Here is a 16,536-nt window from a genome sequence, read left to right on the forward strand (position 1 = left end):
CAGCATCTTGGCTTTACATGAAAAAAAAAAAAAAATAGCAGCTATTCCTTTTGGGGGAGCTTTGTCCTCCTTTCTACTGCCTGAAGCAAATCTGCGGGCTCAGTGGGGCCCTGGGTTTGCAGAGGTTCTGCTAAATGCCTGAGCCTGTTTCATGGATAGCTCATCTAAACTGAAATACAGTGGCATCCACTGGGATATTGCACCTGTTCAGACTCAGCACCAGCTATGCAGAACTGAAAACGGACACGGTTGCTCTGCTCAGTGGACAGACCTCAAGGTCATATATCTGACCAGTACTCCCCTTGACGAACTTTGTTACATTTTTACCTACACTTGGACTATTGCTAGTTGCTTAGCATAGACTAGCAAATTAGAAACACTATGCTTTATACGTCTTTATTATTTTTATCATTATTTAATCATTATCATTTTAACATTACCTTTTTTCTGTAGTTAGTACTTTATGAGTTTTAAGAAATTTTTGTTTACTCCCAAATTTTGAAGGTATTATCATGTATTCTTCTAGAAGCCAGATAGCCTTAGGTTTTAGGTTTATATCTGCGACGCATCTCAAAATAATTATGTCTTACAATGTAAGGCATTACATAGGGGTCAGAGTTTTTGTTTTTATTATTTATTTTTTAATATGACATCATCCCAACACAATTGGTTAAAGAGATTTCTTTTCCCCATTGAATCACTGTACTGACCTTGATGAAAACCAAATAACAGTTAATTTTTAAAGAATGTATTATTATATTTTTGTAAGTAGGATTTCTTAAGATACAAAAGGATCTAACCACAAAAAGAAAATGCTCATGTACTTAAAAAAATAAACTTAAAACTTTCATTTGTCATAAGTGCATTAAAGAAAATATAAACCATTAATCAGAGAAGACGGCCGTGGTACATAGAACTGATATAGCTACAGATCTAGAGATGGGTATATGCTTCCTCAAGTAAATAAGAATGGTATAAACAACTCAACAAAAATGCACTCAGATATTAGCAAGCCATTTATAGAAGAGAAAATATTAATGGCCAATGAACATATTTAATAACCATTTTATATCCATTCAATTGGAAAACTTAAGAAAGTGCAAAATATTAGTGAGCATATGGATTTATTAAAAACTGACAGTTGATACAACAATTTAGAAGACAAGTTGGCATTCTTTTCAATGTAAATATTCAAACGTCCTCTGGCCTTGTTACTTTGCTCCCAAGTATATATGCAAAGACATTTTGGTACTTGTGTCCTATGAGATATATATAAAAATATCCATAACATAATTGATCATAATAGCAATACATATGGAAATGGCACAAATGTCTTTTGACAGGAGAAATAATGAATTGTGATACATTCTTAATAGAATATTACACAGCAGTGAATATTCTTGAATTAATGTTCCATGCAAAATATGAATGAATTTTAATGTCATAAGGCAATATTAAAAAAGCAGATTACATAAGACTGCATAGTTAAAAAAAAAAGCAAAACCAAGAATATATGTGTATAAAAAAATACATTAAAAAGCAAGCTAATGTCAAACAAATTAAGGACACATGTTACCACTTGGTAGTGGCAAGTGGATAAAAGAGACATAAATATCTAGACTCATGTTGCTGGTAATGTTTTAACTTGAGGCACAATAATTTCACCAATATCTGTGCTTGCTTCAGCAGCACATATGCTAAAATTGGAATGATACAGAGAAGATTAGCAAGACCCCTGTGCAAGAAAAAATTCACAAATATCCATTATATTATTTAAAATAGTTATGCAAATAAACGTATATTGAAATATATAAATGTAAATTAATATTTGAATAAATATACATGCAAATTAAAAATTAAAAAGATATGCATGTGGTTTAATTTTGATAGTGCTTTATGATCTGAAGATAATAGTTAATTGAATTCTGCGTTCATGTTCCCTCTATGAAAACACAAAAAACATAACAAGCACGTGGTGAATACACAGGTTGAAGCCACTGTGAAAACAAAAGTCAAAATCTAATCCTTGTATCATATTCTGTGTTCTTCATTATTGAAATACTTAAAGTGACCTGTAAATGACCTGCATGTTGAACATCAATAGGAGTGTGGTTACTAAGTTTCCGCAACTAATCTTTAAAGCAGCACGTAGGCAGCAAGGCTTTGAGTTTGTGCTCCCATGTAGATGATCCCCTTAATGAAACATTCTACTGCAGCATGGCCAAGACTTCCCAAGAGAGTAAAGAATATTTTTATTTTATCAGCCAGAGTGTGCTCTTCTTAATCCTGGCTGTTTGAACACTATGAATCATCGCATGTTCAGCACAGATGATTTCAGACATTAGTAAATCATAATTACCCTGTTGGATCTCAAACTTGCCATAGATGCTGTTGTTTTTGACCTGCGAGAGAAGCAAGGGCAGCAGAGAGGTTTATTGCAACATAAAAGTAGATGCCTTGTGTTGTTTCTATTTGTAGCACATCCTGACTAGTAAATAACAGGAAAAAAGATGAATATCCAAATAGATAGTGACAACTTGATCAAAAGAAGAAAAAAAATGGAGTCATGTACAACAGGCTTAATCAGGTTAATTAGAATCTGGGTTGCATCTTGGGCCTGGGAATACTCATCAACGGGCTGTCATTTTAAGAAGGATTATCCTCACTTTGTCTAAGGAGTGTGGCAGGTGTGTTGCATGTGGATAGATTGTCTCACACCAGCTCTCGGGGAAGAAGCTCTGTCACTGAGTTGCAATTTAGCAGCCTGCCACTGCACACGCTGAAAAATGCCTGGTGTCCCTGTTACTCCAAGGTCCAGAAGCATGATTATGCGGTGAAAGTGTTGGTGAGGATGCAAAGGAAGGAGGAGAAAGAAGTAAATGAGGAGAAAAGGGAGAATAACAGCTAGGAGAAAATGTAGAGGAAGGAAACAGAAGAAATGAGGGGAGCTAAAGAGCAATGGCAATAAAGACAGCAAAGGAAAACAACAGACATTGTGGAAAGAATTTATTCCAAATCAAAACAATGCATAAATGAACAACGTATGAGTGCAGCACTAGCCTCGCTTTAAGGAATGCCATCTCGCTAAGGGACTTTTGATATAATTTGAATTGAAAATGTTGCCATAGGTTCTTTTTTTTTTTTTCCTCTTTATTTCTTCCCTCTCCTCTTCACTTTCTCTTTCCCTTCATCGACTTCTCCTTCTCCAAACCTCGGCTTCTTCTTCTTCCTCCTCCTTCTAAATATGTGCACTATTTATAAGTGTCTTTGAACCAAAAACCCTTCCTTAAGCTTCAAAAACCACACATTTCAACTTGCCATAGACAAATGACGGGGAAAATGGAATGGCACGAAATACATTGATTCTTTGCAAGTATCACGTATCCCTTTGGAGGAAAGGAGGTGGTTCAGTTTCTGTGTCTGCCTCACCTTAAGATGCATAATGAGTGCAGGAATAAGAGTCTTTAAGGGAGACATGTGACTTATAAAAAAATAGAAAAGGTAATAGAAAAACATGTTTCAATTGTATTGAGCACCAGAGGCAGGATGAGGAAAAGATATTTTTGCTTAAAGAGACACTGAGGGTATTGGTTTTTGTTTTGTTTTGTTTTGTTTTTATTGCTGTGGATTTATGACATTGTCCTTCTCTAAGTTATGCATTTCTTTTTACTTTTTAATTTCGTTAGATATTTACATCCTTATACACTTCCACTAACACAAAATACACTCAACAAACACACACACACTTCTAATAGAAAGCGCCCATAGAGGAAAATTCTATTTTTTGACTTATCTTCTAATTTCCCGTTACATGGACTATAATAGATATATACACACTAGATACCAGAAATTAGAGGTGTAAGTCTGGATATCTCCCAAATAACTCAGCTTACTTATCTTGTACAACTAAAATGTTTTGAACTAAAATCTAAAATATTTTAAGTCATGAACAATAGATGACTGTTTTTAATTAAAACTTATAAATTAATGCAAATTGACTATTTTAATATTCATATATTTTTAAAGGGTTTTGATAAATTTGTTGTTCCTTCTCATTTCATTTTAGTGCCTTAATTCACATCCTCCAGACATCCTTTCTGGATACATGTTTAATTTTTTTAAGTATTTTAAGCATATTTTTTTGGGTACCAACAATTTCATTTCTAAATATGATGCTTAAATATGTGTTTACTGTCTTTTCAGAGTTTTAGACATTATCTCTAAATTTCTTTCTTCATTAGTTTTTTAAGAATTTATTTCTTTTATTTCCACTCCCATATTATATCTCATTCTCTCCCATATAGTTATATTACATATTTTGGTAAACTAAATATTCAGTATTTTTATTAAATATATATTAAAATAGAAAATTTATTAAGTATTAGAGTTATTAAAGTGGCTGTTTTCAAGTGAGTTGAATATTATGATTATCATTTCCCTTATAAGTCTTTGCTTATTTAATTTTTTGTTATTCATGTACTTACTTTTTTAGATCTCATTAGCGATTTTTCCCTAAACTCTTCAATAAATCTGAAAAAAAATCAGAATATGGTTGATTATACAATTGAATAGATAGCTTCCTATTTATTTAATTCATGCCGTTTCTCATAGAATTCACAATTCACCAGTTCCAATCTCTATGTTCATTTCAAAGATAAAGCCAAAGGTATTGTACTAAAAAAAATGAGAACATAATGCTATAACAAAAGGAATAATCAGAAGATATGAATGAACTCATGGGAGAAAGATATGAAACATTCACTAGGAGAGCTGGAATAGACCAGCTCTTAAATATAGATTTAAGCATCGTATTTAGAAATGAAATTATTGAGATCAGAAAATAGTACTTAGTGGGACACCTGAGTGGTTCAGTCAGTTAAACATCTGCCTTCGGCTCAGGTCATGATCCCAGGGTCCTGGCATCAAGTCCTGCATTGGGCTCTTGCTCAGTAAGGAGCCTGCTTCTCCCTCTGCCTGCCATTCCCCCTGCTTGTGCTCATTCTCTCTCTCTCTCTCCCTCTCTCTCTTTCTCCCTCTGACAAATAAATAAATACAATCTTCAAGAAAAAGTACTTAAATTCTACCAGAAGATAAAGAAAAACACTAAATGAAAAACAGTAAGTAATCAATGAGCATCTTCCCTAGACCATGTATTAAACAATTTGCTGGTTTATCAATTAATTCAGTCACTCCCAGAAACCAACAGAATGGATGTGAAGAAGCCTCCATTCTAATAAAACATAGTTTGAAATATGTGACTCTTTTATACCTTCAATGATTTCCTTTTTTTACATATAGAACCAAAGTTTCTCAGTGAGTTTGCAGTTTAGTTTTGGGAGACAGACGTGTTATCACACTCTGTGAGTGCTAACCTGGGTGTGTACACAGAGTGCTCAGGGGCAGAAATGAAAACCAGTTATTCTCAGTCTGAGTGCATGGGTGGGATGTGGATACACAAAGAGAGAAGGGTTTCCTGGATGGGCTGATCCCTATGTTGAAATCGAAAGAATGAGCAACCGTTATCCTAGTGGAACAGTGGGAGAAGGTTTTTCGAGGCACTGACGTTTCCATCTGCACCTCTCACTGAGTTGCAATGGTAGATGGAGGGCAATGGATGTATCCATGGAAAGATGCTGAAAAATCAGTGGGGCTCATCACAAGTTTGGACAATATAAACTGTCACATACTTGATAAAAATTGTTTATTTGATGAATCTGACCAGATCAAGAGTGTGTGACTGATGTGATGCCAGGAGATTGGCAGGAAAATAAGACATCTACCCTAGGAAAGAGGCGGGAAATGACTTTCCATCATTTTCAGAAATATGACATGCCTTCTCAAGTCGCTGAATTCTCATTATCCACCTGACAGTCTTCCAGCACTAATGCACCTGTTGGAAGAACGTGGATGAGGACTTTTTCTAAGGACAAAAAGAGACTGTCACTTATCAAAGAGAAGCTCAACAAATGGTCTGAAACCATTAGAGAAAGTTGTGCATTCCTATATAAATACTTGCTGGAGACAGACTGCATTTTTACAAAATATCTATACACAGAGGGCCTTGTGTTTCATTTTACAGTGATATAAAACAAATAATTTATCGTTTTAGGAAGCTTCATGGAGATTGCAACATTGTAATCCATTGCCTACATACCCGGGACTTTGTAAAATTAGAAATAATGGCACAGAAGTCTATGTAAATGGAAAAATCTTCCACTGGATTGGTTTGTATATTCCCTACATGTTTGACCTAAGCACTGAATTAACCAGGATCTCAGAAATGGCATTTTGTAACTGACTCAAAAACTGGGGCTAAGAAGTGGAAAAGTTATATTAATTACCATTCCTGGTTAAGAGTGACTTTGAGGAAATGCTTATACTTGACAGAATGAGAGGTGAGTGTTCTGACCTGCAGAGAGATTAGAGATGTGCTCAAGAATAGACAAAAGGAATTTCAATGTCAAAAAACCTCAAATTCAATACAAAGTGAGCACACAGAAAATCATTACAACTATGAACAAAAGGCACAGCTATTAATGTAACGAGTTGCAAAATAAATATAAGATTATGCACCCAAACCTGCCATCACCAGGAGCACTAGCAGCTGTCAGATAACTAGAGGCAGAAAGGTCAAATAATTATATATCTTCATAAAGTGAGATTTCAAGTGCACTTTGAATTCACAATGGAGCATCCTCAATCAATAACAATATCAAATTCTAAGAAAGGTGCAAAAGGAGCAATACCATAATTACAGTATAAGTGATATAATTATTTCAAATATTTCAATAGTCTTTGCCAAATGAGAACAGGAAAAATAACATTTCCTTAGAGTAGAAACTAGGATATATGAAAAAGTTCCCAAGCGTGTAATTCGCTATAAGATTCAGATACTATTGGCAACATTTTTAAGCCTTATTTATTTTATTAATTTTATTCAAATAAAATTCCATGTTATGTTGAAGGCTTTGTTTTGTGTTTGTTTGTGTGTTTTAAGAACACCCTCAAGGTCAGAATGCTAATTTTACTCCAACTCTAAAAAAAAAATATTCTAAATTTATAAATGCTAAGCCAGCATAGCCTTCTTCACAGAAAGAAATGCCATTTATTGTTTAAAGTTTTTATTTAAATTCCAGGTAGTTAACATACAGTGTGTGTTAGTTTCAGGTGTACAGTTTAGTGAATCAACACTCACATGCAAAACCCAGTGCTTTTTGTGAAGAAACGTCATTTAAAGGTACTCAGGGGCCCTTTTGAATTGCAGATGCTTAGTGAATTTTGTGCTTGTGTCTAGAGTTTTTATCATTGGTGGAAAGACTTGGGGAAGGAACTAATAGTTTGAGTGCCTTCACGTGCCTATTGTTTTATGCACATTATCCATTAACATTTTGACAAGGTGGTCATCCTTGTCCTGTTTTACATGTAAGAACCTGAACACAGATTAATTACAACTAAAATCAAGAAAGAGAGATAACAAAGGCTGCTTTAGATTCAGGAGACCGGGGCTTCATTGCGCTTCTGTCACCCTCTAGCTGTGTCACCCTGTGCAAGTTACTGAAAGTTTTTCTGTGACCAAGTTTTCTCAGGGACAGTAGCACCTGGATTTAATGTCCAGCTAGACTTAATTTATAGAAGGTACCTAAGATGGGCCAGGCATTAGTATTCAATAAAAATTGGCTATTTCTTTAAATTCCAATTTTTTTTAAAGATTTTATTTATTTATTTGATAGAGAGAGACAGCCAGCAAGAGAGGGAATACAACCACGGAGAGTGGGAGAGGAAGAGGCAGGCTCCCAGCGGAGGAGTCCAATGTGGGGCTCGATCCCAGAACGCCAGGATCATGCCCTGAGCTGAAGGCAGATGCTTAACAACTGCGCTACCCAGGCGCCCCAATTTTTCTAATTTTGTTATAAGTAGCAAGAAGTAAAAATCTCATGCTTTCTTTCTTATTTTGTTACCAGATTCCAAAATAAGGTGTTTTTTTTTTTTTTAAGCCTTATTTATTTATTTGAGGAGGGTTGGAAGGGGCAGAGGGAGAGAATCTCAAGCAGACTTCCCACTGAGCAGGGAGCCCAACGTGGGGCTTGATCTCATGAACCATGAGATCATGACCTGAGTGGAAACCAAGAGTCGGAGGCTTAATCGACTGAGCCATCCAGGCACTCCCCAAAACAAGGTTTTTAACATACACAAGGTTGAAAAGTAGCCTGTATACTTATAATCTACAAAAATTGGACATAGGAGTCAGTAAGAGAAAATTAATTTGATATCTGTGGTATCTATCATATTTTGAATTAATGAAATCACTAGCATTTTAAGAAAATTTCCTTGAAGAGGGAGGCTTGAAGATACTGTTTTGAAAAAGACACCAATATTGCTAAATAGTGTCATTGGAACAGATGAGTTTTAAATATTAGACAGACTTTCTTGTGGGTGTCATTAAATAATAATACAAATAATAGTACAAATAATCCCTATGTCCAGTTCAATTGTAGATGTGTTCACCATAAAATAGTATTTCTCCCAAAAAGTCTTCCTTATGAAGATAAAGTGTCATATTGTTTTTTGTTTTGTTTTGTTTTTATTTTAATTCCAGTTAGCATAGTGTTATATTAGTTTCAGGTGTATAATACAGTAATACAACAATTCCATATATTATCCCGTGCTCATCACAAGTGACATATTATTTTAAACAACTTTTAGAGACACACTTAATATTCTTCAGCAAGATCTTGTCCTGAAATGGTTCATTAGACATCTGTATTATAAATTGGAAGCAAGAAAATGTGAATGATTTTTTTTCAAAATGTTGACTTTACCACGGCATTCAAAGCTTCCCAAAGACTATCTCCTTCAGCCTACCCACCCATTGCTTCTCTCTTGCCTTCCCTGATAAAGCTCTTTGTTCCTCTAATATATTTTGTTCATTAACTACTAAATATGCCTTTTGCCCGCCTAACCTTATCTCCTCTTCTTTTCTGGAATGATCTGTTCCTTCCTCATTCTCTACCCTGATGTACAAACTTAGACCTGATCCTGCTAGCTCCTGATTATGTTAGCCTGATTCCTCCACCCTGCTCTATAGACTATCTTTGGAAAATGTCATATCTCCTTCCCCCCAAATCACCTTAATGTCCAGCAGACTCTTATGCTGAAAATTTTTTAAGGTACATTTAACACTTCCCATGAACTTTTTCATAGCCATCATTGGAATTTATGTTAACACCTTATGTTCCTAGAAATGATAGCCTTTTTTTCCAACCTTATCAGAATAAAAGAAGAAAATGAGGTTTGAACAAATCAGTTTACCTGTTTAATTCCACACAGGTAGGTTGCAACAAACTCGGAATAAGAAACTTTCCTGAAGATTAATTGTCCATTTCTACTTCCAGTGATGAGACATTCCTCTGTCTTATGGTGTCACCCCAAATAGATTATAATGTATCACCTTTTTTTGTTTGGATTCTCCAAGACTGGCTCATTTATTGCATTTATGTCAATTAGTGGTTGATCGAACTGAACACAAGATTTGTGCAACAGCTGTAAAATCCACTTGTGCTGTGATTTTGAATAATATGTAGGTGTACTTCCTGGAAATACTGAGGCAACGTTTTCTAGGCCTACAGATAGAAAGAAATGGAATTGCTTCAGAATTCTATTTATATCTCGATCACATGTTTTCCCAAGACAACTGGGAGCTATAAAACAAATTGGACAAGTATAGATGTAAAACCTTGAGTAAGTTTCTGGTTTCCCAAAACCTAGGGGATGTCGTAGCACAAAATTGTTCTGTTTTCTAATAAAAAATACGATACTCTGAAAGGGGAATGTGTGGGGCTTCTCATATCTTTCTTTGCTCAGACCTAATCACATTACAAAAATGAGCATCTGCCTATTGAAATTGTAGTCTGCAAATATACAGGCAGGCTTTTTTTTTTCCACTCAGAGTTTTTCATAAGCATTTGAGATTACATTATCCTTTTTGCATGAAGTCTGTGTTAGGTAGGAAGAATGAATCAAATAATAAAAACGCAATGTGGAATCTATCATTTTATGTTTTCAAAAGTGGTGTTCCTTCACAGCCTCAGGAGAGAGGTATTATTTTATAGGTGTCAATGCCTTATGCATTGGAAACCTCTGTGAGTAAAGTAGCATCTATGTAAACAGTATGATACTAAGATTTAGCTCCCTTAAATCAAGTAGTTACCCGAGTATATAAGCTGATACTGCTCAATGAATCAATGCAAAAATCAATTAAAACTAAAATTTTAGGGGTGCCTGGGTGGCTTAGTCAGTTAAGCATCTGCCTCCAGCTCAGGCCATGATCCTGGGGTCCTGGGATCCAGCCGAACATTGGGCTCCCTGCTCAGTGGGGAGTCTGCTTCTCCCCCTCTCTCTGCCCATCCTCCTGCTTGTGCTATCTCTCTCTCTCAAATAAATAAAATCTTAAAAAAAAAAACAAAAAAAGACCCCTAAAATTTGAGTAGGGGAAACAAAAATTTTGGCTTAAAAAAAATTTCTGTTTCTCTTCGCCTTATTAACTTGTGCAAGACAGCCAGTATCAGGATTCAAAAATCCAAATATTTGCAAAAGATAAATAATTATCAGATTATTTTTTGGAATAACAGCAAAATGGGAGATGGGGAAACTTGATGGTGAAAATTTCCCCTACAAATTTCACAGATCTGAAAATTTTAGACAACTTAAGTAAATGGAGATGAACATTGAGTAAATAATATATTTACTCAATACATTAGAACTTTCTGCTGTTTTTTACTCTTACGATCTTTATAATTGTTCATATTTCAATAATGGTATAAGATAAATGTGAAAAGCTTTCTCTCTGTTTGTTGTTTTTCAAATGTTTTCTTTTCCCCTCAGGAATTTTTGAAGTATATACACTTGCTAAATATGACAATCTGCAATTACTTGCACGTAATTAATTTGGAGAGATTTTTATTAGGAAGCTATTAATGCATTGCCTATTTTTACAGAGGCTCAGTTTGTAGGAAAGAAAAACTTCTCAATTAAAATGCCATCCTTTTAGCATATGTATATAGAGATGATGATAGATAGATAGATGATAGATAGATAAATAGATAGATAGATATAGATACCGTGGATTCCTAATTTTCTGGGATTTCTGAATGTAGCTAGCATCTGTTCCTAGAGATAGTGAGGTGAAAGTATATTGTTTACTAAAACCGAAAATGTCAGATTTATATCCAATATTTGCTTTTAATCCTGTTACAAATTAGGAATGATTTAGCTGTAATTAACAGAATATCTAAAGAACAATATACAGGCAGGTTTATAAATACAAGCAATTAATTATCTAATCTAATTATATGATTTATTATCTAACTTAATTAGACAATTCATAATCTAATGTAACAAAAAAATCCGAAATATCAGATCACTTGCTCAATCTCTCTTTGAACACTTCAACCTTGTTTTAATACTTGATCTAGTGGGTATGGGCCATGTAGAAATGATACATACTTACGTAACTGTATGGGCAGGAAGCAGTGAGAAACTCAGGAAAGGGGTAGAGAGAGAGAGGAGAAAAGGAAGGGAAGGCATAGGATCTCTTCATGTATGTTTTCTCCTTTACCAAAGAAAAGTAAATCCTTTTACAGAAGGTTTTCCCTTACATCTCATTGTCCATTAAAGTGAAATGGGCACTTTAAGGACTAAGAAGAATGGGGAAGCAAATTTTGTTTTCTCTTGCTTTTTTTTTTGTGAAGGGAATACAGAAGAAGCATTTTGGGGAATGCTATTGGATATAAACCAAAGGTTTCTGCCAAGAACATTTCAGTGGAAAATATTTCAAAAGCCTGTACCAATTTGAGTTCTTTCTTATCATTGCTTAGGTATTTGGATAATGTCCACTAAAAGTCATCTTCAGGTTTATTTTTAACATACAATAATATTTTAGGGGAGTTTTTATGTAGTCGGCATTAAAGTAAGTATTTTCACATAAGTTCAAATTTTAGGTTGTTTGAAATTTATATTTTACATTAAGAGAGGTCTGGGGTTTTGTTGTTGTTTTTAAGACTTATTTCTCAATATATTTTGATTGAAATTTCCAATTTCCTAATAAGGAAAAATAAAAGTTTAACATTATCATGACTGGATTAGCACTTAACACTCAAAACTGCCTGAGTTTTGTTAAGCAGCATTATTTTTTACTAAGACTGATTAGTAAGTAATTAGTACATTTTATTTATTCCTAGAATTAATAATTAATAAACCTAACTAAGGCTGATCAAATTCTATGCTGACCACCTAAAACCAACCTAAGAATTATTTCATTAAAGCATTATTAAATTATAGTTCCTTTATCATTTAGTATTACTGAAGAAAGCACGTTTCACTATGGCTTAATTTAATAGCAAACTGAAGCATACCATTTAATTCACCAAATATATATCTTTAAATAATTGATGGGTTAACTTTTAAATTTTAAATCCTAAAGTCATCTACATTTTTAAAATGAAGATTCTACAGAATTTAAAACCTTTTTCCCGAATGAGGTCAATTGTTTTGTTGTTTGGGTTTTTTTTTGTTTGTTTGTTTCATTGTTGTTGTTTTTCTTAAGTAAACTCTACACCCAATATGAGGCTTGATCTTACCACCCTGAGATCAGGAGTTTCATGCTGTACTAACTGAGCCAGGCAGGAGCTCCAAGGTCAGTTGCTTTTGTGCTTTATTACTTCCGCATTTCCAGTCATCCCCAAGTCATCTCTTACTACTGTCTCCCACACAACGTACTCCTTTGAAACTGAGAAACATATAATTGTTGTCAAGTTCAGTTCTCCAACACTGCACCATGTTCATCCTGTCACTCTTTCTGGGCAAAATCTAGGATGATAGCTCTTTACTTTGTGCCAAATAATTACTCCTATTCTTGATTTTGACTGTATTAAACATGCTTCTCTTGGTAATCTGGTAAGCTAGTTCAAGTGAAATTTGGAATTATTTATGGAAATCATTTAGCCTTTTTGATATTTAATCAAGTTTAACACATTATTTTTTAAAAGATTTTATTTATTTATTTGAGAGAGAGAGAGCACGTAAGAGAGCATAAGCAAAGGGAGGGACAGAGGGAGTGGGAGAAGAAGTCTCCCCACTCAGGAGGGAGCCTGATGTGGGCTTAATCCCAGGACCCCAGAATCTTGTCCTGACCCGAAGACAGATGCTTAACCTACTGAGCCATCTATGCGCCCATAACACATTATTTTTGAATAAATTTTTAAATCCCATATAGTACATAAAATGGGACCTAAGCCTTTGAAAATTTACCAACAAACCTCTAGCCTAAAACAAAATGACAAAACAAAAAACAGGAACAGGAAATTTTCTGCAAGTCCCTATTTTTAGTTTTGATGAACAATATAGTCCTACAGCAGAGTCTTCAGGAATATACGTGGCATTCAGAATGCCTGAGAAATTAAAGGGAATATCGATCTCTCTATCCAGCTATCTATTTATTTGTATTGATTTTTCTGTTTTTATACAGACACACGCACACACACACCTATTTATAATTTCACATGTTGTAACTATGTTGTAACTGCATCACACAGTCACATAAAATAGAAATGTCATATTAGTTAACATTTCTGGTAGTTATTATCCTAATATACATTGAATGAACAGTGTTAAATACATCCCCTTTATAATTATGCAACAGTTCTGTTTCACTGCGAGAATTCTTCTTGACTACAAAGGACTCAAAGAATTGAAACATTAGAGAATAAAAGACAAATGTAACTTTGAAACAATAAAAGTTTGAGTGTCTGTTTAACTGACAAGGGTTTGTAAATGTCAACATGACTTTCAGATAGATCAGTTCCAGTTCAAAGAGCTTGACAATATTTTTGACTTTGACATAAGTAGTGGAGATTCTGTGGAGCTGCTGCTGTGATTCTGGAGAATACGCTGTGGGGGAGGTAATGAGAGAATTGCGTGTGCATAGAAAAGTGGCTTCCGTATGTGTCAATTTAAAAAATAAAACTTCTTTTGGGGAGTCTTTGCTCTGGTTTTATATTGTAATAAATAGTGTCTCTGCTAGAGGTGACATTTATAGCTCCTCAGAGGTCTGCCACCATGGAAGAATGCTATTGTTTCCTGAGTGGTTCTTGTTCCCTCTATATGTCATTTTCCATCTTGCCTTCATAGTGGCTTTGAGACCAATTTAATCTGACTGAAAACAAAATCATAGAAGGAAGTCATAAAAATATCTGTTGGAGAACAAGATGTGTTTGTGTTGTAGTAGTTCAGAATACTCCATTCCATATTTGCATTCGGATCAGATCCAGAGTGAACTTGAAGCCTCAGTTAAGAAAGATGCCCAAATCAATTTTAAAACATTAAGAATTTAGTTGGGATGCAACTTTCAATGGAAGCTATAAAATCATTGCGGCTGATGTATTCTGATTAATTCTGGTTACAGATGTTTTGGTTGAAGAAAACTCAAAATGCATTTACATTTGTAGCATTTTCTTCAAAATGGTTCTTTAAACCTAAAAAGTCTTACTCATCATTAAGATATAAGCATTTCCTCCTGTATTCTGTAACTTGTCTTGGCTTTCTCTTCTGAAGTAGCAAATTTAGACAGATCTCTTATTATTCCCTGAACCGTCCTTTGATATGTTTCTAATCTGAGATATTGTAACTGAGGAAATGATCTTTGAGAGAGAGAGAGAGTGCGCACGCGCAGAGGGGGGAAGGGCAGAGGGAGAGGGAAAAGCAGACTCCCCACTGAGCGGAGAGCCCAATGCGGGGGCTCGCTCGCAGGACCCTGAGATCATGACCTGAGCCGAAATCAAGAGTTGGTTGCTCTACTGACTGAGCCACCCGGGTGCCCCTAGGAAATGATCTTTGCTTGATAAATCTTCCATAGTATTACTCCTATTCTTGATTTTGACTGTATTAAACATGCTTCTCTTGGGTTCCTGAATTTAACATCTCTCCAAACAAAAGTTTCCTGAAAAATATAAATGAAGATTATAATACGTATATAGTGGTAGAGAAATATTCATAACACCTGACATAGATATGAGATACATTTTTTATTTCTTTGCAAGCAAAACAACTTTAAGATTGCATTATTGTATCATCCTTGCTCTCACAACTTTAGGAGATGATGTTTTTGGCTAAAGAAAATAAGTATTTTATTTAAGGTATATTATTCATTATATAAATTTCATTACTTACCTTCTAATTACAGGGCAGGGAGTGAAGTTAATTTCCAGATAAAGTCAATATATGTAATACTGGCATTTTATTTACTCTGGGTTACTTTAGCAGATATGTAGATTGCCCACATTATGAGTGCTTTTTAGTGGGATTTAAGTATTGAGATGACCTACCTAATTTAAATGAAAGATGCTTTAGGAGCAAATCATTTACATTTCCATATAAGGCAAGGTATAAAATTAGCTTCCTACTTTTTAAATTAATATATCATCTTAAAATATGTATTTTATAATAACAGCAAATAATGATTTACATGCTTTTATAAAACAGTGTAATAGTCCATGAGCAAAATAAATTATTTTAGTTCTTTTTACTAGGGCTGCCAATATTTTTACCTTCTCCTTCTCTTAAAATGACTTTCTTCTTTCTTTCTTTCTTTCTTTCTTTCTTTCTTTCTTTCTTTCTTTCCTTTCTTTCTTTCTTCTTTCTTTCTTCCTTTTTTTTTTTTCTTTTTTTTTTTTGTGAGGGATAACCTATAGGGTAGAGCCAGGAGCTGGAAAGGAAGCACTTAGTCTTCAACAAAAAATCATAAATGTCATATACAACCCTTATATATGAGGCAAGAAATAATGAAGCAGACAAATCCAGCAATGATTCACTTATTCCATGGAGACATATTTTAACCTCTGTTATAAATCAAGTTGTATGCCCCCAAAATGTGTATGTTGAATCCCTTACCCTCAATGTAACTATATTTGGAAATAAGGCCTTTAAGGAGGTAATTAAGGTTAAATTATATCATAAGAGTGGGTCCTAATTCAATAGGACTGGTGTCCTTCTAAAAAGAGGAAGAGACACCAAGGATGCATGCACCCAGAATAAAGGTCATTTGAGGACATAGTGAGAAGGTGGCCAACGGCAAGCCAGAGAGAGAGACTTCAGGAGAATCAAACGTGCTGACACCTTATATTTGACTTTCAACCTCAAGAACTGTGAGAAAATAAATTTCAGATGTTTAAGCCAGTCTGTGGTATTTTGTTATGGCCGCCCAGACAGAAAAAGAAAAGTGACATAACCACCAATTGGTAAATCCAGTGGGGGAGAGTTTCAGAATAGGATAGAAAAAAAAAAAAAATAGCTGAAAATAAAATGAATCTTTGAGTAAGTAGGAAGACGTGATTTTCCAGACAAAGCTAAAATTGAAAGTCATATATTTTCCATGTTAGACTGTAGAGTGACTTCAGTTTTAAGTTATACATTTTCTGAAATGTATTCATTAGCTCTAGCAAAAAAAAGAAAAAAAGTAATCTGATAATTTTGTTGATTGTTGAA

The 16,536-nt window shown here is 34.4% G+C and overlaps 1 pseudogene; it reads left to right on the forward strand.

Moving 5' to 3' along the window:
* Positions 1-1,673: 1,673 nt before the first annotated feature.
* Positions 1,674-1,774, forward strand: LOC113265133 (U6 spliceosomal RNA; annotated as a pseudogene).
* The last annotated feature ends 14,762 nt before the right edge of the window (positions 1,775-16,536 follow it).

The sequence above is a fragment of the Ursus arctos genome, unplaced genomic scaffold (genome assembly GCF_023065955.2).
Source record: "Ursus arctos isolate Adak ecotype North America unplaced genomic scaffold, UrsArc2.0 scaffold_23, whole genome shotgun sequence".
Classification (NCBI taxonomy): domain Eukaryota; kingdom Metazoa; phylum Chordata; class Mammalia; order Carnivora; family Ursidae; genus Ursus; species Ursus arctos.